Source organism: Cherax quadricarinatus, chromosome 30 (assembly GCF_038502225.1).
Source record: "Cherax quadricarinatus isolate ZL_2023a chromosome 30, ASM3850222v1, whole genome shotgun sequence".
In the NCBI taxonomy this organism is placed as follows: Eukaryota; Metazoa; Arthropoda; class Malacostraca; order Decapoda; family Parastacidae; genus Cherax; species Cherax quadricarinatus.
The window spans coordinates 19,802,573-19,825,284 of NC_091321.1; the positions used below are offsets into that span (position 1 = coordinate 19,802,573).

At 44.5% G+C, this 22,712-nt stretch overlaps 1 protein-coding gene and 1 long non-coding RNA gene across 4 annotated transcripts in view; one reads left to right on the top strand and one right to left on the bottom strand.

Moving 5' to 3' along the window:
• Positions 1-667: 667 nt before the first annotated feature.
• On the bottom strand, positions 668-20,677 carry LOC138853428 (uncharacterized). The gene is made up of 2 exons (XR_011392612.1): positions 20,511-20,677; positions 668-878 (listed from the first exon to the last, which is right to left on the bottom strand). It is a non-coding gene; the product is annotated as an uncharacterized lncRNA (long non-coding RNA).
• A 375-nt stretch (positions 20,678-21,052) lies between these two features.
• The window catches only part of LOC128692738 (BTB/POZ domain-containing protein 7), a 116,134-nt gene continuing 114,474 nt past the window's right edge, over positions 21,053-22,712 (top strand). For all 3 annotated transcript variants that reach the window (XM_053782065.2, XM_070089980.1, XM_053782068.2), the window contains exon 1: positions 21,053-21,138. The gene's annotated coding sequence lies outside the window, so the exon portion shown is untranslated. The remainder of the gene's footprint in view (positions 21,139-22,712) is intronic.

A 22,712-nucleotide genomic window follows, 5' to 3' on the forward strand; every position in this document is an offset into this window, starting at 1 on the left:
GTTCAATCTAAGGAAGGGGAGCAGCACTGTATGACCCTGGTAGGTTTCTTGCTTCCTTTTGATAAGGAAGAGGGAAAGTCCAATTCCTTGGATCAAGAGCCCCCCTCACTGACATTCAGGCATCCCATGGAAAGAAAAAAAAATTGGTGTTGGAAGTTCAAATCTGACTGGAAGAGCCATTCTAAAGTTATTACACAAACCTTAATTATTATTCATGAAGAAGCATTAAACCAGCACTTGAGGGTAAAGAGGCCTTTGGGTTTGATGCATGTTCAATTCTTGGGATCAAGTGTCTCTGGCATCAAGAAGTCTTCCCTAAAGGAATAGCCTAAATTTAAGGAAAAGCAAGCAAACTACAGTATACCCTTTCAGGGAACAATAAGTGGGGTTCCTTGCCAGAAGTCGTGGGCAGCTGCAAGACAAGTATTATACAAGATGTATTACAATAACACTTATTACTCCTGTCCTTAATGAAAAGTATTGGGAGAGTAACTTACCTTTTTTTTTTTCGTGGAAAGCGTTAAACATGCAAGTCATACAGCACTTGGAAAAAGGAAGTCAAGTTTGATATAATCAAAGAAAGCACCAAATTGTAAAGTTTGATACCTTGTCTAAATGGGATTTACTTGTTCAAATCCTCTCAAATTCAGTGTACTAAAACAAGATGAATACATAATGTTTATTAATATTTATGTACAAATTTATTACGAGATTTGGGGAACTTCGTACACTAACATAAACGTTTGCAAGTTTTCCATTTAGAGTGCATAAAATTTACATCAGTTGCCACGGCCACGGTACTCTTTAATATGGACGAGAATCCATGCTGGGATGGCACAGCACCCAACCACGATCACTGTACCATGAGCAAGCATCTCCTGTATGAAAAACGGGTAAAAATTATTAATTATTCAATCTGGCTTTGCTTTCATTTAAATTAAGAACAATAAAAAGAATATAGCTCTGACAGCCACAGCATAGGAATATTACAGAATGGTACGCTGTATAGCCCTTGTGGCTTAGCGTTTCTTTTTGATTATAATAATAATACAGCATGGTATTATATTAATCTTTTAATGAAGCTGGTGAAATGCCTGTGGGAAAGTGAGTAAAGATTAATTTTACATTTTTCCCAAAAGTTTATGCAATTTCTATGAAAATACTTCTATAACAAGCATGGTGTATAGTTTGCCATTTTTACCACTCAAGGGTACCTGAATAACCTACCCACCCCAAGAGATAGAGTACTCAAATTACCAATCTTATGATTGCAATAGCCCAAGTGTGATTCTGTACACAAACCATTTATAACAGCACACACGGGCAAGAACATGCTGCATATGGCATATTAACATAATAGCACATTTTCTAATGTATTCTGTGGTGAAGAGGCTCTTGGTCTGAGGAATTAGACCTGTCGGTCTACTTCCTCAGACCGAACCTAATTACCCCCCAATCCCCCATTCCCTATCCCATCCTCCCCTTTTTCCTTTCCTCCTCCTCCTCCCCACCCCTCCCTTTTGCCTCCCCCCCCACAGGCACGCTAGTTCCTAGGTGGGAAAGGGTACCGGGGTCCATCCCATTCCATTGAGGTTCTTGGCGGTGGCATAGTTTGCCGCGGAATCTGGAATGCCTGGGGATGTCCTGATCCCTCTCCGGTATCCCGGAGGGTGGCTTTGGGTGTGTCTCGGGCAACGGGTGTATCTCTGGAAGCCACCTTTCGGATTCCGGGGGTGGTGGCCGAAGGAGGTATGCTTTGCAGCGGATTTCCGGCCGCTCTCTCTCTTGTCCACCGAGGTAGCTCGGCAGATGTGAGGTTGCTATCCCGGATTGCCGGTTTACTGGCATGATGGGTAGGGTATGGCACGGGTTCCATGCTGCATCTGCGCTACTTGCGGTGCTGAGGTCCTCTTGGGCGCGGAGGGAGATTTCTGGCCCTTTCATTCCTCCTAGGAACTATCCCTCCCCGGTCCCCCCTTTTTTTATTCTTTTTTTTTTATTTTTATTTTTTTTTCTTAAAAACAAAAAGAAAAGTAACCTAACCATGGCAGCCCTAGTCCATGAACCTGCTACCCCCGGGCCCCTTCTTGATACCGCACCCCGTTCTGACCCCGCCTCGTCTTTGGACCACTCTTCGGACACGCCTCTGTACCTCTTGCCGGTGCTGTTTCCTCACCCGCTTCAGGTACTGAGGCCTCGACCGACTCCTTCGATTTATCTGACCTTCACTCTCCTCTGACTATGCTTCCGGCCTCTCCCTCTACGGTGCGGCAATTTTCGAATCGCCGGCCCGTTCCACGTCGGACCAACTCTGGTCCCACGCCTAAACGCCAACGACAATTACCTGCTGATGATACTTCTCCACCTTCTCGTTCTTCTCAGAAAAGATCGACACGTCCTTCACTACCTTTCCACGCTCAGTTTCAGACTGCACAATGGACTAAATTCTTCACTTTACGACCGACTTCCTCTACTGCCTATCTTTCTGACCACAGTATTGGAAAGGCACTCCTACGCCATGTTGGTAAAGATATTTCTTTTCGTGCTCTTAAGAGCGGTACGCGCATCGTCACCGTACAGAATGCTACCCAGGCTCATGAGCTTTCTCGTCTTTCCATATCGATACTGTTCCTGTAACTATTGAAAAGCATCATTCCCTCAATTCTTGTAGTGGTACCGTCATTCTGCCCCATACCATAGTTCAACAAAATTTCCAGACATGTGGCACTGACATTCTTGAACAGCTGGAACTCCAAGATCTCCCAATCCTCAAGGTAGACACTTACGTTCTTCCTGCCCGCGGGCGGAGACGATACCCTAGCAATGTGGCTCGTTTAACTTTTGACAGCCGTGAACTCCCATCCTCAGTTTATGTAGCAGGACATTGGTTACAAGTTCGAAAGGTGATCCCTACACCGCAACAGTGTAGAAATTGCTGGCGATTTGGCCATCCAGTGAAATATTGCAGATCTATCGCCGAATGCCCAGTCTGTGGTGCCGATGACCATTCTAATACATCTTGCAATCGACCTCCCTCTTGCCTTGTCATGAGGCTCACCCTTCGTACTCTCGCCGTTGTCAAGTCTACTTAAACGAGCGGGAAATCCGTTACCTCAAAGAGGCAAAAGGTCTCCCTTATGCCATGGCAGTTTCTCATCTCCGCCTCCAAGGGAGACTACCTCGTGTTTCTTATTCCCGTGTTTCAAAACGTCCCCCCACTTCTGGTATCCCATCTTCTGCACCCACCTCTGTGGTTACCTCTCCCATAGTCACTCCTGTAGCTAATTCTTTTGCTGTCCTCGGCTCAGACGTCCCTACTTCAACGTCTCGGTCTGATCTCGCTTCTTCGTGTTCTCTCTCAAGCCTCAGTAGCGACGAGATCTCATATGACACCTCCTCCCAATCGTCCCTCTACTTCTCAAAAGTCAAAGAAAGGTCCGTTAACACCTCCTACCCATCTTCCACCTCCTCATTTTCCCTTCCCTGTCTCTGTACCTGGTTCTCCCCCTCTCACTGGCTCTGTTACAAGTGTAGAGGTTCACCCTCCTCCTCGTACTGTACCTTCCTCCCCTGTTCCCTCCCAAGTTTCTTCCTCTTCTGCCACCTCCCAGGTTTCTGCCTCTTCTGTCCCCTTCCACGCTTCTCCAGTTCCCTCCACCCTTTTGCCCCCCCCCTACCTTGGTACAGTCCATTACAGTTCCAATCTTTACTCATCCTCCCCCTACCATTTCCAATATTGTCTCCCATACGATGTCTCTGAATTCTGAAACACTTGAAGCAATCTCTGAATATATTGCAGAGACCAAACCATCAATGGACACTGATCCACCCTCCGCTCCTTCTCTCTCCTCTACTCCATCTGCGCAACTCCTTTCTTCACAGCGCACCGTTCCTTCGCTGCTTGAAAGTTTTCCACTGCCTCCGCATGGGGACTTTTCTAACCCCTCTAGTCCGTAGGAACCCTTACCTGCGGATTTCAGGTATCTTTATCATTGCCAATCATGGCCTATTTACAGTGGACCCCCGCATAACGATATTAATCCGTGCATGAGAGCTCATTGTTATGCGAAATTATTATGCGAATGAATTTTCCCCATAAGAAATAATGGAAATCAAATTAATCCGTGCAAGACACCCAAAAGTATGAAAAAAATTTTTTTACCACATGAAATATACATTTTCCTACACACAAAGAGAAGGATACATGCACAATAGTAGAGTAGTACATGCACAATAGTAGAGTAGTACATGCACAATAGTAGAGTAGTACATGCACAATAGTAGAGTAGTACATGCACAATATATATTGTGCATGTACTACTATACTAAATGAAGAATAAATGACACCTTTATTGAAGATGCAGCAATGACTGATGAGACAGTGTGTCCTGGGAGTGCCTTTTCCTCCTGAGTACTGTAGGTCCTGTTTGGCATTTTCTTCCAGAACAGGCCTTATCACACTGTGTATGTCACTACGATTCTTAAATCTCTCAAACCAACCTTTGCTGGCTTTAAATTCACCAATATGAGCACTAGTTCCAGGCATTTTTCCCTGTTCACCTGGGTGTTAGTCGACTGGTGTGGGTTGCATCCTGGGAGACAAGATTAAGGACCCCAATGGAAATAAGTTAGACAGTCTTCGATGACACACTTTTTTGGGTTATCCTGGGTGGCTAACCCTCTGGGGTTAATTGTTTCTCGGTAATTGTTTCACGTTAAGCCACACCAACAACACACTCTCCACATCTTCGAGTAATACAGCTGATGGTGGTGCAGCAACAACAACAGCTGTGGTGCAGCTGACCATGGTGCAGCAGCAGCTGACTGTGGTACGATAGTATTTATCACCCTTTTTACAACAGGGTTGGCACTAGAAGCTTTCTTTGGGCCCATGGTGGCTTATTTAGCAGTTACAAGCACTATAAATAATGGAATACAGTGGACCCCTGCATAGTGACTTTAATCCGTGCAAGAGGGCTGATTGTTATGCGAAATTATCATTATGCGAATGAATTTTCCCCATAAGAAATAATGGAAATCAAATTAATCCGTGCAAGACACCCAAAAGTATTGAAAAAAAAAAAATTTACCACATGAAATGTTAGTTTTAATACACACAAACTGAAAAAGGCATGCACAATTACATGACACTTTTATTGAAGATCTGGTGATGATTGATGGGATGGGAGGAGGGGAGAGTGTGTGTTAGTGTTTAGAAGGGGAATCCCCTTCCATTAAGACTTGAGGTGTCGAGTCCTTTTCTGGGGTTACTTCCCTTCTTTTAAAATTTAATGCCACTAGGACCAGCTTCAGAGTCACTGGACTTCTTTCGCACAACATATCTGTCCATAGTGGCCTGTACCTCTCGTTCCTTTATGACTTCCCTAAAGTGTTTCACAACATTGTCAGTGTACAGGTTGCCAACACGGCTTGCAATAGCTGTGTGAGGGTGATTTTCATCCATGAAGGTTTGCACTTCAAGCCACTTTGCACAGATTTCCTTAATCTTCGTAGTAGGCAACTTCTTCAATTTCTCTCTCCCCTCCTCTGAACCAGTTTCCTCAGGTCTGGCCTCTTGCTGTTGAAGTTGATCTATCAGCTCATCAGTGGTTAGTTCTTCATTGTCCTCCTCCACCAACTCTTCCACATCCTCCCCACTAACCTCCAACCCCAAGGACTTTCCCAATGCCACAATGGATTCCTCAACTGGCATAATCCTCTCAGGGTTAGCCTCAAACCCTTCAAAATCCCTTTTGTCTACACATTCTGGCCACAGTTTCTTCCAAGCAGAGTTCAAGGTCTTCTTAGTCACTCCCTCCCAAGCCTTACCTATAAGGTTTACACAATTGAGGATATTAAAGTGCTCTCTCCAAAACTCTCTTAGAGTCAGTTGAGTTTCTGAGGTCACTACAAAGCACCTTTCAAACAGAGCTTTTGTGTACAGTTTTTTGAAGTTTGCAATAACCTGCTGGTCCATGGGCTGCAGGAGAGGAGTGGTATTAGGAGGCAAAAACTTCACCTTAATGAATTTCGTGTCCCCATAAAGTCGCTCTGCCACGTCTGTAGGATGACCAGGGGCATTGTCTAACACCAGGAGGCACTTAAGTTCTAATTTCTTTTCAGTTAGGTAACCTTTCACATTGGGGGCAAATGCATGGTGTAACCAGTCATAGAAAAAGTCCCTAGTGACCCATGCCTTACTGTTTGCCCTCCACAGCACACACAAATTCTCCTTGAGGACATTCTTTTACCAGAACGGTCTGGGAGTTTCAGAGTGATACACTAATAAAGGCTTCACTTTGCAATCACCAGTAGCATTGGAACACATCAACAAAGTAAGCCTGTCTTTCATAGGCTTATGTCCTGGGAGTGCCTTTTCCTCCTGAGTAATGTAGGTCCTGCTTGGCATTTTCTTCCAAAACAGGCCTGTTTCATCACAATTAAACACTTGTTCAGGTTTCAGTCCTTCACTGTCTATGTACTCCTTGAATTCCTGCACATATTTTTCAGCTGCTTTGTGGTCCGAACAGGCAGCCTCACCATGCCTTATCACACTATGTATGCCACTACGCTTCTTAAATCTCTCAAACCAACCTTTGCTGGCCTTAAATTCACTCACATCATCACTAGTTGCAGGCATTTTTTTAATTAAATCCTCATGCAACTTCCTAGCCTTTTCACATATGATCGCTTGAGAGACGCTATCTCCTGCTAGCTGTTTTTCATTTATCCACACCAATAAGAGTCTCTCAACATCTTCCATCACTTGCGATCTCCGTTTCAAAAACACAGTTAAACTTTTGGCAAGAACAGCTTCCTTGATTGCCTTTCTGTTGCCCACAATAGTAGCGATGGTTGATTTGGGTTTCTTGTACAACCTGGCCAGGTCGGCGACACGCACTCCACTTTCATACTTATCAATGATCTCTTTCTTTATCTCTATTGTAATCCTCACCCTTATTGCTGTAGGGTTGGCACTAGAAGCTTTCTTGGGGCCCATGGTCACTTATTTGGCTGATAAAATCACCAAAAACACTGTAATAATACGAAATGTTCCGATTGTATGCTTGGATGTTACCGCGGAGGCAGGCTGGTAAACAATGCCACCAGCGGCACATGCGAGGCTGGCTAAGGGCGCACATTGGATGCGTCTCGGACGAAGAGCGGTATGCGAGGCAAAATTTTTGCGATAAAAGCGAGTGGTATGCGGATTGTACGTTATGTGATGGAGACGGTATGCGGGGGTCCACTGTAATACAAAATGTATCGAATGTATGCATGCAACCAGCCACCCTGGCTTGTAAACAATGACGGCAAGGCAGGCGCTCAGGCTGGACGGACAGGTTCGGGACGAGTCATGTTCAGAAACAGCTGATGGTGCAACAGCAGCTGACCGTGGTGCAGCAGCAGCTGACTGATCCAGCAACATTATTATTATTATTATAATCAAAAAGAAGCGCTAAGCCACAAGGACTATACAGCTCTGCAGGGCAGGAAGGAAGCGAGGGCATCAGGTGGCAAAAGGGAGATGGATGAGTAATAGGTTACGGATAACAGCGGGGTAGTGGATGGTGAAAGGGTAAAGGGCAGCAAGAGACTGAACTAGAAAGGGCCGAGGGGAGTGCAAAAAGTATCATCAGAGTTTGTGGAGTAAATCAGTCGTCAAGAAGTCAATGAGAGAGTCAGGATTAAACGAGGGTCCACCAGCAAGAAGGGAAGGTAAAGAGAGAGTAGTAGAACGAAGACGACGGAGGTAAATTCTGCGTGCTCGTTGATAGAGGGGGCAGTCTAACAGAATGTGGCTAATCAATACTGGAACTTGACACTGCTCACAGAGAGGAACAGGGCGCCTCTCCATGAGATACCCATGAGTAAGACGAGTGTGGCCAATGCGAAGGCGGGAGAGAGTGGTCTCCCAACCTCGGCACTGATGACAAGAAGACGGCCAGTAACCTATGCTCGGTTTAATAGAATGAAGTTTGTTACCGAGCAGAGTTGACCAACGTTGTTGCCAACGGGTGTAAAGGTGGGTAGCTATTGCAGCAAAATAATCCAGAAATGGAACACCTCGATAGGAAATTGGTAGGTCATGTACTGCTGACCGCGCAGCAGTGTCTGCCTGTTCATTGCCCTGTACGTCGATATGACCAGGGACCCAACAAAAAACAATATCTTTATGTTTGGTAAAGATACGGCATAGCCAAAGTTGGATACGGAGAACTAGGGGATGAGATGTATCAAATTTTCTTATAGCCTGTAGAGCACTAAGGGTGTCTGAGACTACTACAAATGATGACACAGGCATAGATGCGATACGAATAAGTGCTGCAAGAATGGCATACAGTTCAGCAGTAAAAATGCTAGCTGAATATAGTAAATGCCCCCGCACGACGCTGTCCGGAAACACTGCTGCGAATCCGACGCTGTCTGAAGACTTAGAGCCATCTGTGTACACAGCGGTGGCATGAGAATGGGAGTGGAAGTGATCAAGAAAGAGAGAGCGGGAAGCCACCGTAGGCAGTTGAGCTTTCGAGCAAGGGAGTGAGAAAGAACAGACCTGAACAGCTGGAACTTCCCAGGGGGGTAGGGAAAAGTGAGATGCTACATGAACACATAAAGGTGGTAACTGACGGGAAGACGAGTGAATGTAGGCGAAGAGAAAAGGGACGGAGCAAACAGGGGCGGCGAATGAATAAAGAATGTCTACTAATATCGGTGACCATTCTATAAATGGAAGGATTGTGTAGATCATCAGAGCGTGCATAGTAGCGAAGGCAATGGGCATCACGGCGATCAGACAAGGATGGAACATTCGCTTCTGTATAGAGGCTCTCAACAGGGGAAGAGCGAAAAGCACCAAGGCACAAACGTAATCCTTGGTGATGGATAGAGTTAAGGCTAGAGAGAGTAGCAGGAGAGGCCGCGGAATAAATCTGGTCACCATAATCGAGTTTCGATAAAACGAGGGCTGAATGTAGGCGAAGCAGAGTTCGACGATCAGCTCCCCAGGAAAGATGAGCAGGGGTTTTAAGAAGGTTTAGCCGGCTGTGACAAGTTGCCTTCAGAGAGGTAATGTGAGGTTTCCAGGATAACCGACGGTCAAAGAGAAGGCCTAGAAACCTGACTATCACGTTCGGGGATACGGGAGCCATAGAGATACAAAGGATGATCGGAGATAACAGAGCGTCTAGTGAAAGTAATTTGGCGAGTTTTGGTACTTGAAAATTTAAACCCATGCATGGTGGCCCAAGTGGAAACACGGTCGACCGCATGCTGAAGAGAAACTGCAATAAGGTGACAGTCAGCGCCTGCACAAGCAATAGCGAAGTCATCAACATAGTGATGACCAAATATTGGGTGGAAGAACAGAGGCCAAATCATTTATAGCAAGGAGAAAAAGTGTTGTGCTTAGAACACATCCCTGAGGGACACCTTCAGCTTGGACGAAGTCCGGGGAAAGAACATTATTGACTCGAACACGGAAATGTCTGTCAGTTAAAAAGTTCTTAAGGAAGAATGGTAGATTGCCTCGGAGGCCTAAGGAATGGGCCTGGGCCATAATATTATACCTCCAAGTTGTGTCATATGCCTTCTCAAGGTCAAAAAATATGGCAATAACTGAGTGATTATTCGCAAAGGCATTACAAACATACGTATCCAAGCGTAGTAAGGGGTCTATGGTAGAACGACCCTTACGAAAGCCATATTGACTAGCGGAGAGACTGTTGTGTGTCTCTAAATACCACATTAAACGTCGATTTACGAGACGTTCCATCACTTTGCAAACTGCACTAGTAAGAGCGATGGGGCGATAGTGGGAGGCATCATGTCCTGTAGTACCCGGTTTGCGGAAAGGGAGAACAATGGCAGATTTCCACAGCTGGGGAAGAACTCCTTGTGCCCAAATAAGATTGAAGAGGTGTAAGAGGACTACAAGGGCTGACCGATGTAAATGTTGTAACATACGAATATGAATGTCGTCAGACCCAGCTGCCAATAATCGGCAAGCTGAGAGCGTTGCCTCCAGTTCTTCAAGTGTAAAAGGCACATTATACTGTTCTTCTCTGAGAGAAGAAAAGTCCAAGGGTACTAACTCTCTGGCAGACTTTGAGGAAAGAAACGAGGGGCATAGATGGAGCCCTCGGGAAATAAGGACCAGATGTGTGCCAAGTTCAATGGCAACGTTGAGAGGGTTTGCTACATCAACACCAACGACCCGTAGAACAGGAGCCGGGTCAGGAGAGTATTTACCACTCAATTTCCTCACTTTTTTCCAGACTGCACTCATAGAAGAAGCAGAGGTGATGGTGGAAACAGTTTCGCCAACAAGTGCGTTTAGCTTCACGGATGACACTGCGAGCGATCGCACGCTTCTGCTTAAAATCAAGAAGTCTCTCAGCGGTTCTATTGTACCGGTACCTGCCCCATGCAGCACGTTTCAAACGTACTGCACGAGCACAAGCAGGAGACCAAGGCACGCACTTCTGAGAATGCCTGCCTGAGGTTTGGGGTATAGAATGAGAAGCTGTGGTATAAACTGACGTCGAGAAGATGTGTAGGAGCTCATCAATAGAGGATGAAGAAGGAACCTCACTAAAAGCAGTGAGGTGTGAGTAAAGATCCCAATTTGCCCGATCAAATTGCCAGCGAGGGCTACGGAAAGGTGGTGAATAGGAAGGAGAAGTAAGAATGATCAGAAAATGATCGCTGTCATGTAAGTCTGGTAGAACAGACCAGGTGAAGTCTAGTGCAGTGGAGGAAGAGCAGACTGATAGATCGATGCAAGAGTGTGTATGAGTACGAGGATCAAAATGGGTGGGAGTACCCGTATTTAAAACATGGAGGGGGTGAGAGGCGAGAAAAGCCTCCAACTGGATGCCACGTGAGTCACAATGAGACCACCCCCCAGAGGAAATGGTGGGCATTAAAATCACCAAGTAACAGAAGTGGTGGCGGTAAGGATGAAACAAGAAAGGCAAAGTCTGGGATAGAAAATGCCCGAGAAGGAGAGAGATATAAAGAACATACTGTAAACTACTTATTCAAGTGGATATGGGCTGCAGTGTAATGCAGCGAGGTATGGACAAATAGTTGACAGTATGGAATATCACTGCGTAGAAGAAGGGCACTTTCATTAAAGGTCCCATCTGAGAAAGGATCCGAAGAATACAATAAATTATAGCCTGAGATAGGTTGGAAAACAGCCGAGTGTAATTTTGGTTCTTGTAAGCAAGCACCAACAGGGGAAAACCTGGAAAGCAACATCTGAAGCTCACCCCGATTACCCCTGAGGCCGCGGATATTCCACTGTAAATAGGCCATGATTGGCGATGAAGAAAATACCAGGAATCCGTAGGTAAAGGCACCTACGGACTAGAGAGGTTAGAAAAGTCAACGTGTGGTGGCATTGGAAGACGTTCAAGTAGCGAAGGAACGGAGCGTTGCGAAGAATGGGGTTGTGAAGATGGAGGAGAGGGAAGAGAAGGAACAGGAAGTGAATCAGTGTCCATTGAAGGTTTACTCTCTGCAATATATTCTGAAATGGCTTCAAGTGTTTCTGAATTCAAAGATGTATGGGAGACCATATTGGAGATAGAAGGAGGAGGGTGAGTAAAGATTGGGACAGTAATGGACTGTACCAAAGTAGAGGGGGAGGGAAGAGTGTAAGGGACTGGAGATGAAGTGTGGGGGGGGGACAGAAGAGGCAGAAACCTGGGAGGTGGCAGAAGAGGGAGAAACTTGGGAGGGGACGGGGGTGGAAGGCATAGTACGAGGAGGAGGGTGAATCTCCACACTTGTAATAGAGCCAGAGAGAGGGGAAGAACTAGGTACAGAGACTGGAAAGGTAAAGTGTGGAGGTGGAAGAAGGGAAGGAAGGGGCAAAGAAGATTTGAGCAATGTGGATTTTTTGGACTTCTGAGTAGAGGGGCGATTGGTATTAGGTGTCGTATGAGGTCTTGTCGATACTGGGGCTTGTGAGGAAGCACGCGAAGATGTGAGAACAGACCGAGTTGTAGTCGGGACGTCAGAGCCAAGGCCAGCAAAAGGATTAGATGGCGTAGTGGCTATGGGAGGGGTAATAACAGAGGAGGCTGCAGAAGATGGGACCCCAGAAGTGGGGGGATGTTTGGAAACACGAGAATAAGAAACACGGGGTAGTCTCCCTTGGAGGCGGAGATGAGTAACTGCCATAGCATAAGGGAGACCTTCTGCCTCTTTGAGGCAACGGATTTCACGTTCATTTAAGACCTGGCAACGGCGGGAGTACGAAGGGTGAGCTTCATTACAATTAAGGCAAGATGGAGGTTGACTGCAAGATGTATTAGAATGGTCGTCGGCACCACAGACTGGGCATTCGGCCATAGATCTGCAATATTTCGCTGGGTGACCAAAACTCCAGCAATTTCTACATTGTTGCAGTGTAGGTATCACCTTTCGAACTTGTAACTGATGTCCCGCGACATATACAGAGGACGGGAGTTCTCGGCTGTCAAAAGTTAAACAAGCCACATTGCAAGGGTAACGTCTCCGCCCCCGGGCAGGAAGGACATAAGTGTCTACTTTGAGGATTGGGAGAGCCTGGAGTTCCAGCTGTTCAAAAATGTCATTGCCACATGACTGGAAATTCTGTTGGACTATGGTATGGGGCAGAATGACAGTACCACTACAAGAATTGAGAGAAAGATGTTTTTCAATAGTGATAGGAGTAGTATCGATATTCGAAAGGAGAGAAAGATCATGAGCTTGGGTAGCATTCTGGACAGTGACGATGCGCATACCGCTCGAGAGCATGAAATGAAATATCTCTACCAACATGACGCAGGAGCACTTTGCCAATACTATGGTCAGAAAGGTAGGCAGAAGAAGAAGTCTGTCTTAAAGTAAAGAATTTAGTCCATTGTGTGGTCCGAATCTGAGCGTGGAGAGGGAGTGCTTGACGTGTCGGTCTTTTCCGAGTAGAATGGGAAGGTAACGAAGGAGCATCATCAGGAGATTGACGTTGACGTTTAGGAGTAGGACCGGAGTTGGTCCGGCGTGAAATGGGTGGACGATTCAAAAATTGCCGTACCGTAGAGGGAGAAGCCGGAAGCATAGTCAAAGGAGAGCGGAGTTCAGACAAATCGAAGGAGTCAGTCGAAGCCCCGGTACCTGAAGCGGGTGAGGAAACAGCACCAGCAAGAGGTACAGGGGCATCAGGAGTGTCCGAAGAGTGGTCTAAACACAAGGCAGGGTCAGAATGGGGTGCGGTATCAAGAAGGGGCCCGGGGGTAGTGGGTTCATGGACTAGGGCTGCCATGGTTAGGTTACTCCTTTGCTTTTTGTTTTTAAGAAAAAAAAAAGAAAATAAAAATAAAAAAAAAAAGAATAAAAAAAGGGGGGAGCGGGGAGGAATAGTTCCCAGGAGGAATGAAAGGGCCGGAAATCTCCCTCCGCGCCCAAGAGGACCTCAGCACCGCTAGTAGCGCAGATGCAGCATGGAACCCGTGCCATACCCTACCCTTCATGCCAGTAAACCAGCAATCCGGGATAGCAACCTCACATCTGCCAAGCTACCTCGGTGGACAAAAGAGAGGGCGGCCGGATATCCGCCACAAAGCATACCTCCTTCGGCCACCACCCCCGGAATCCGGAAGGTGGCTTCCAGATACACCCGTCGCCCGAAAGACACCCAAAGCCACTCCGGGATACCGGAGAGGGATCGGGACATTGCCGTGATGCCCATTGCCTTCGCTACTATGTACGCTCTCATGATCTCCGCAATCCTTCCATTTATAGAATGGTCACTGATATTAGTAGACATTCTTTATTTGTTCGCCGCCCCTGTTTACTCCGTCCCTTCTCTCTTCGCCTTCATTCGCTCTTGTCTTCTCTTCAATTACCACCTTTCTATGTACATGTAGCATCTCACTTTTCCCTACCCCCCTGGGAAGTTCCAGCTGTTCGAGTCTGTTCTTTCTCTCTCCCTTGCTCGAAAGCCCAACTGTCTACGGTCGCTTCCCGCTCTTTTTCTTGACCACTTTCACTCTCATTCTCATGCCATTGCTGTGTACACAGACGGCTCTAAGTCTTCTGACGGCGTAGGATTCGCAGCAGTGTTTCCGGACAGCGTCGTACATGGGCATTTACTATCTTCGGCTAGTATTTTTACTGCTAAATTGTATGCCATCCTTACAGCACTTATCTGTATTGCATCTATGCCTGTGTCATCATTTGTGGTTGTCTCAGACTCCCTTAGTGCTTTACAGGCTATACAGAAATTTGATACACCTCACCCCTTAGTCCTCTGTATCCAACTTTGGCTACGCCGCATCTTTACCAAGCATAAAGATATTGTTTTTTGTTGGGTCCCTGGTCATGTCGACGTACAGGGCAATGAACAGGCAGACACTGCTGCGCGGTCAGCAGTACATGGCCTACCAGTTTCATGTAGAGGTATTCCATTTACAGACTATTTTGCTGCAATATCTTCCCAACTTCACACCCATTGGCAACAACGTTGATCTACTATGCTCGGCAACAAACTTCAATCTATTAAACCGAGTATAGGTTACTGGCCGTCTTCTTATCACCAGTGTCGAGGTTGGGAGACTACTCTCCCCCGTCTTCGCATTGGCCATACTCGTCTTACTCATGGATATCTCATGGAGAGGCGCCCTGCTCCTCTCTGTGAGAATTGCCAAGTTCCATTATCCGTCAGCCACATTCTGTTGGACTGCCCACTTTATCAACGAGCACGCAGAATTTACCTCCGTCGTCGTCTTCGCTCTGCTGCTCTCTCTTTACCTTCCCTTCTCGCTGATGGACCCACCTTTCATCCAGACTCTCTCATTGACTTTTTGACAACTGACTTACTTCACAAATTCTGATACCTTCAGCCCTTTCTACTTCAATCTCTTGCTACCCTCTACCCCCGTACTATCCCCTGCCCCGCTGTTTTCTGTAACCTACTGATCATCCCTCCTCCCTTCTGCCATCCAATACCCTCGCTTCCTTCCCTACCCTGCAGCGCTGTATAGCCCTTGTGGCTTAGCGCTTCTTTTTGATTATAATAATAATGTATTCTGCATGACCTAAATGATTACACCATTAATGCCTCCAAGACCAAAAACTTCAGCAGCAAGGGTAGGTGTTGAAACACTTTTTGGAGTACGTGGAGCATCCACTGTCCACAGCCCATTTGAAAAGTTATAGTCCTCTGGCTGTATAGCCCTTGTGGCTTAGCGCTTCTTTTTGATTATAATAATAATAATAATATAGTCCTGTGGTCTGTGCAATCCGGGAGGCTGTCATTCGAGCCCAGGGTGTCTGGTCCCACCACCAGACAACGTTACTCATTTTTTAAATCTACAACGCCATTGCCGATGGCAATGTGACTACGAATGTGCATTTATTCCTCCCTCGTGTATCCGGAAACTGTTTCTGAACCAGTTTCAGCCCATATACATAGTTCAGATATGAGAGGTATTACATTCATTGGGGGGGGGGGGGAGCACTAAACCCATAGGGATCATCCAGTACCTTGGGGAATGGAAGGCACTCAGGTTTGATTCAATGAACTGGAACATAGGTCCAATTCCTTAAATCAACAGCCCCTCACCAGCATCAAGGATCCTCCTTTGAGGGGTAAAATTTGTATAGCAAATTACTTTTTCTCAAATAATTTCTGATATAAACACTAGAAGGTTACAGGATGACCTGGATTGATTTATGTGGCAGATGCAGTTCAAACAAGACAGTGTAAGGTTCTATCCTATGAAAAGGAAACTACGGCATGTAAGTTACACCACGTAGATCCTCAATCACGAAAAAGAGCCATGAGTTCTGTTTAGCAGAAATTTAAAGCCAAGAAAGCATAATTATTCACAAAAGAATTAAGATTTCTTGGCTTCATATTAAGAAACAAAGTGCTAAAGTTTATTATTATTATTATAATCAAACAGAAGCGCTAAGCCACAAGGGCTATACAGCGCTGCAGGGTAGGGAAGGAAGCGAGGGTATTGGGAGGGATGATCAGTAGGTTACAGAAAACAGCAGGGCAGGGGATAGTGCGGGGGTAGAGGGTAGCAAGAGATTGAGGTAGAAAGGGCTGAAGGTATCAGAGTTTGTGAAGTCAGTCAGTTGTCAAAAAGTCAATGAGAGAGTCTGGATGAAAGGTGGGTCCATCAGCGAGAAAGATAAGATTTCGTTCGGATTTTTAACCCCGGAGGGTTAGCCACCCAGGATAACCCAAGAAAGTCAGTGCGTCATCGAGGACTGTAACTTATTTCCATTGGGGTCCTTAATCTTGTTCCCCAGGATGCGACCCACACCAGTCGACTAACACCCAGGTACCTATTTGCTGCTAGGTTAACAGGACAACAGGTGTAAGGAAACGTGTCGAAATGTTTCCACCCGCCAGGAATCGAACCCAGGCCCTCTGTGTGTGAAGCGGGAGCTTTAGCCACCAGGCCACTGGGAAGGTAGAGAGAGCAGTGGAGCGAAGAAGACGACGGAGGTAAATTCTGCGTGCTCGTTTATAAAGTGGGCAGTCTAACAATGTGGCTGACTGATAATGGAACCTGACAATTCTCAGAGAGGAGCAGAGCGCCTCTCCATGAGATATCCACGATTAAGAAGAGTATGGCCAAAGCGAACACGGGAGAGAGTAGTCTCCCATGCTGAAGTTTAGATAAGGTTATATTGTACTTCAAATTTATATACCTCTGGCTAGACCTTTTTTAGATTGTGGCTCAGAAAGTTTGTTTAGGCACAAGTACAAAAGTCATACAATAAATTATCTAGGATAACTCCAAAACGTCAAAGTGACTTATTTCCACTGAGGTCCTTCATTTTACAGGACGACCATAAATAAGTGGGTGTGAATGGGACTGCCTAGCATGGGCCAGTAGGCCTACTGCAGTATTCTCATTCTTATGTTTACCATTTCTTGAAAGTAAGGGCATATAAATTATTTCTTGTGCAAATTTTGGGATATTAGCAAAATACGTTTATTTGGAGATGTACAGTACATCAACAGGACTAATGAACAGTTAGCACTGATGCTTCCAGCCAAGCACATCAAACAATGACAGACAATATAGACAGATGTGTCAGTCACATAGTAAAGTTTATTCAGGTATGTATACAAATAGTATAGATTATGACACAGCAGCACGTGTGTAGAGAACCTAGGTTAACCCAAAAAAGGCAGTGACATTTCCATTGGAGTACTTTTCATACCTTATTATATTATAAAGGAGATAATATCTTATTATTATACTATAAAGGAGGTATACTAAGAATAAGGTAAAATATTTTGAGTTATATTTACATTCGTGTCAGCTAAAAAAAAAAAAATTCTCCTCCCTTTCTGTCGCCACATTCATCAGGTACCTTCTGGCTCTCTTCTCAAACTGGCTCGTGCTGTGACTGGCTTTGATATGTAAGAACATAAGAACATAAGAACGAAGGAACACTGCAGAAGGCCTACTGGCCCATGCGAGGCAGGTCCAAGTCTCCTACCGGCTTAAGCCAATGCACCCAACCTAGTCAGGTCAGGTCACACTGACTTAAGGGAGGAACACGGCAACCGACCTGGTAGCACAAGCTATCAGGTCTAACTCACACCCACCCACATCTACTCATGTATTTATCCAACCTATTTTTAAAGCTACACAACGTTCCGGCCTCTATAACGGTACTCGGGAGCTTGTTCCACTCATCCACAACTCTATTACCAAACCAGTACTTTCCTATATCCCTCCTGAATCTGAATTTTTCCAACTTAAAACCATTGCTGCGAGTCCTGTCTAGGCTAGATATTTTCAGCACACTATTTACATCCCCTTTATTTATTCCTGTCTTCCATTTATACACCTCAATCATATCCCCCCTAATTCTACGTCTTTCTAGAGAGTGCAGTTTCAGGGCCCTTAGTCTATCCTCATAGGGAAGGTTTCTGATACATGGGATCATCTTTGTCATCCTCCTTTGTACATTTTCCAGAGAATTTATATCCATTCTGTAATACGGTGACCAAAACTGTGCAGCATAATCTAAATGAGGCCTAACCAAGGATGTATAGAGTTGAAGAACAACCTGAGGACTCCTATTATTTATGCTTCTTGATATGAAGCCAAGGATTCTATTAGCTTTATTGCGAACACTTATGCACTGTTGTCTTGGTTTCAGATTACTGCTAACCAGAACTCCTAAATCTTTTTCGCAATCCGTAATATTAAGATCTACATTATTTAGTTTGTATGTGGCATGGTTATTGTCCTGTCCAACATTTAGAACTTTGCATTTGTCTATATTAAACTGCATCTGCCACTTCTCCGACCACTGCATCAGTCTATTCAAATCTTCCTGGAGTGCTCGAATGTCCTCGTCAGAATGAATTCGACGGCCTATTTTGGTGTCATCGGCAAACTTGCTGATGTCGCTCTTTATGCCCTCATCTATGTCGTTTATGTAGATTGTGAACAGCAGGGGGCCCAACACTGACCCCTGTGGAACACCGCTCGTGACGCTTCCCCACTCTGATTTCTCCCCATTTATGCAAACTCTCTGCTGCCTATTTGTCAACCATGCCTCTATCCAGGAAAAAATTTCTCCTCCTATTCCATGTGCTTTAATTTTCCTCAATAGTCTCTGATGTGGGACCCTGTCAAAAGCCTTACTGAAGTCCATATACACAATATCATATTCATTACCATGATCTACCTCCTCAAATACCTTAGTGAAAAAAGTTAATAAATTCGTAAGGCAGGAACGCCCCTTTGTAAAACCATGCTGAGATTCGTTGATTAATTTATGCTTTTCAAGGTGGCTACGAACTGCCTCGGCAATTATTGATTCCATAAATTTTCCCACTATGGAGGTTAGGCTTATTGGTCTATAGTTCGAAGCTAAGGACCTGTCACCTGTTTTGAAAATAGGTATCACATTTGCCATTTTCCACTTATCTGGCACCATGCCAGTTTGTAGTGATATGTTGAAAAGATTAGCCAAAGGCGTGCTAAGCTCCTCTTTACATTCCTTTAGAACCCTTGCATACAGTTCATCAGGGCCTGGGGATTTGTTAGGTTTTAATTTATCTATTTGCCTAAGGACCATGTCACTTGTGACCCTAATAGTGCACAGTTTATTATCGTCCTGTTCTACATAATTTATCATTACTGGAATATCGCTGGTATCCTCCTGTGTAAAAACTGAGAGGAAGTATGTGTTAAAAATTCTACACATTTCCTTATCACTGTCAGTGAGCTGACCCGAGGAACTTTTGAGTGGGCCTATCTTGTCCCTGATCTTACTTCTGTATACCTGAAAGAATCCTTTTGGGTTAGTCTTCGATTCTCTTGCAACTTTAACCTCATAATCTCTATTTGCTTTTCTAATTCACTTTTTTATTTCTCTCTTTAACTGAATATATCGATTTCTTAATTGCCCCTCTCCTCTTTTGATTTGCCTATATATGCCTCTCTTTTGACCAATCAGATATTTTAATCTATTGTTCATCCATTTAGGATCATTTTTGTTTGATCTGATTTCCCTATTTGGAACATAATTTGACTGAGCAGCTAGAACTATGCCCTGGAAAGCATCATATCGGCAACCATCACCACCTACCTGACCCCTAGTCAGGTCATTCCAGTTCAGCCCACCTAAGTAATTTTTCAGTCTGTTCTATTCCTTTATTGCTGTACAATAAAAGGTGTTTGAAGCCTGGCCACTGACTGTGGCTACTACAAAGTTGCGCTCTCTCTCCCTAGTACTATGACTGCTCCGGCTCCTGGCCTTAATACTGGCAGCAAGATATTCTGGACACTGAGTAATTTTATAAAGTGGATTTAACTTCAGTTGTTTTCCTCTTTCTTCAACATTCAGCATATCCAATAGTTGTAATTCATCCTGGCCTACATGTTCTCCTGGACTCAGGTCCAGGATGAATCTTACCATTTTGTTCTGACTGACTTGCAGTCTTTGTTTTTTGGTCAAGGCAGAGTACCATGAAGAGCAAGCATAGTCCATATGACATTGTATAAGCCTATTCTAGCCCTTATTATGGTGTAGACATAGGGTCCTGCGAGCCTCAGTAGGTAGACACTGTGCTTGTCTGACATGCTTTCTTTAATACACTGTCTACTATCAATTTTTCTGACATATATGGGTGGAATAAGATTATTATTATAACCAAAGCGCTAAACGGAGTAAGGTTAAGTTACGTTAGGTTCTTTGTTACATTTACACATACTAAAAGTGTGGCAAAACCAACTTGGACATTTTTTGGAAAAAATTATGGCCAGAGTGGCAGAAGCACCGGTTGTTTACACTTAATGATCCAACTTAAATAAATCAATATCATATATGCCGGCCAAATACCAAGATCCTTTTCCAAAACAAAAATGTTCTTGGAGAATGGGAGGCATCCATATTCGTCAGAAGGAAGATAAGGTGAAGTCCGGTTCCTTGGATCAAGAGCCCTTCATCGGTATCAAGATACTTTCCTGGAGAGGATGATCACTCACCGCTTTGGAAATCTTAACAGTGGGCGGCCCGGAGACGATGTGGGTCCTGGTGGCCATCACCATGCTGGTGTTAGCACCGGCGAGGCGGCTGACAGCGCTCCTGAGGGCGAACATAACGCTTGAGTAGTGTAGTGTTGGAGGAGACAGTGATGGTGTCTCAGCACTGGCTGGCCCCTCACTACACTCCCTCCCTCCAACATGGTTCATTATTTTATCACCGTAACTATGTTATTTATTCCTATTCTCACTTACAGTTATCTTATGAATTAACTTTATGGCTTAATTTATTAAAATTGTGGTTAAGAGTTGATGATGTATGTGACAAAGGAGTCATTTGACTTTGATATAAATGTTTCAACCCTCGATTCCAGTTTTCAGAAACCAAAATTGTCAAATTTTAAAGGCACACTAAAATCTGGAATAAAATTGCAATAGGCTGAATCTACTCGATTAATAAAAAGAGTTTTAGGTATTTTTATTAGGAGTTTGGGTTTTTTAAATAGATAAATAAAGATAATTACTGAGTGATAGGAAACGGACACGATATTGAATAGTTTCCAGCGGTGTTGTTGTCGATGCAGGAGATGTCAGGGGATTCCTCATTGATGAAGTGTTTTCGCACAGTTGGGTGAGTCTTCATCCACTTCATCACACACTCTCCTTGTTCCTTGAGGTCTAGAGATTACTATAATACAGATTAATTGCACCTCAGAGGCCCAGAAGGGTGAAAACGAGCATATGTTTACACTGGGAGACTTTGAGGGGGCGTTCAACCTCATTTAGCAGTCCGCCATCAAAAGTATATTTATGCTGAATTTCGAGTCTTGTTGTGGGTTTATCGTAACTTTTATGGTCGAGGTTAATGGCTAGAGGGTTGAGATGTGTGTGGGGTGTTACTGGAGGTGGTGGGAGTACTAGTACCTCCTGGGAAACTCTTTCAATATTGAGCCACAACAAAGATTGATGTCATGTAAACACAAGCCAGAGGACAAACCTAGGCTAGTTATCTAGTGTTTTGATAGTCACTTGCCTTCTGTGCTAGTAGTCAGCTGCTTTGTGTATTGGTAGGTCGTAAATATAACTGTTGAACATGTGTCTTAGATCGCAATATACTCGTGTTGGCTTGTGGTCTGGAAGAATGTTAGTAGTGTTGAATTAGATGGTTGTGCAACACTGGTATATTTAATGTGGAGGTATTAAAGATAGAAAGTGTTACATATGTCTTATTCATCTACTTGGCAGTTTGTATAATATTTCTTATGTTAATTCTCAGTGTACACACCATGTTGCATGCCTGAACTACAAGCATCCAACGTTATATACTACTACAGTATTGCATTAGGTTGGATACTTGCACTTCAAACATCCAACATCATACAGGGGTTGTAATTTGACCCCTTGCAACCAAATATAGGTGAGTATATAGGTAGAGTACCACTACAGTAGTGTATCTTTTTGGATGCTTGCACTACAAGCATCCAACATCATACACCACTATAGTAGTGTATGATGTATTGAATCCTGCTTGAACATCAAAATGGTATAAAATACCGACAGGTTGTTAGGTAAGACACATGTGCAGCAGTTAGGTACCTTTATTTCGAAACGTTTCGCCTACACAGTAGGCTTCTTCAGTCAAGTACAGAAAAGTCCTGCTTCTTGGTGTCTTTTTTTTTTTTATATTTTATTTGAAACGGTACAGAACAGTAAAAGTAAAATACAGGACCTATCCGGCAACAGATCTAATAACCTTCCATTGCTCAATAATTCACCACACACAACCCCGTGTGGGCTTCCAACCCCCTCCCCCCTTATCCCCCTCCTATTCTAAATCAAACAGGTTTGCCACAGCAACCTGCATCAATCTTACAGACATGTTGACATGTATACATTAACATTACAGTTGTCTTGCTTGTCCAACAAAGTGTATTACACAACCACAAGACTGCTTGAACAGTGTACTAACACCAGTCATGGCTTAGATATATATCAAAACAATACATCACCACAAACTGAAACACATTTAGCACATATAAATAATTCACTGCAGGTAAGGACACCTATCACTAAAAGTCTCGCCAGCACAAACGTGTAGGAAGCCTCACCCCCCCCCACCTTTGCGCTACTCACCCAAACCTATTCTCAACCTAACATACAAATACAAAGAAAATGAAAACATCTTATCTCATTGATACAGTACAT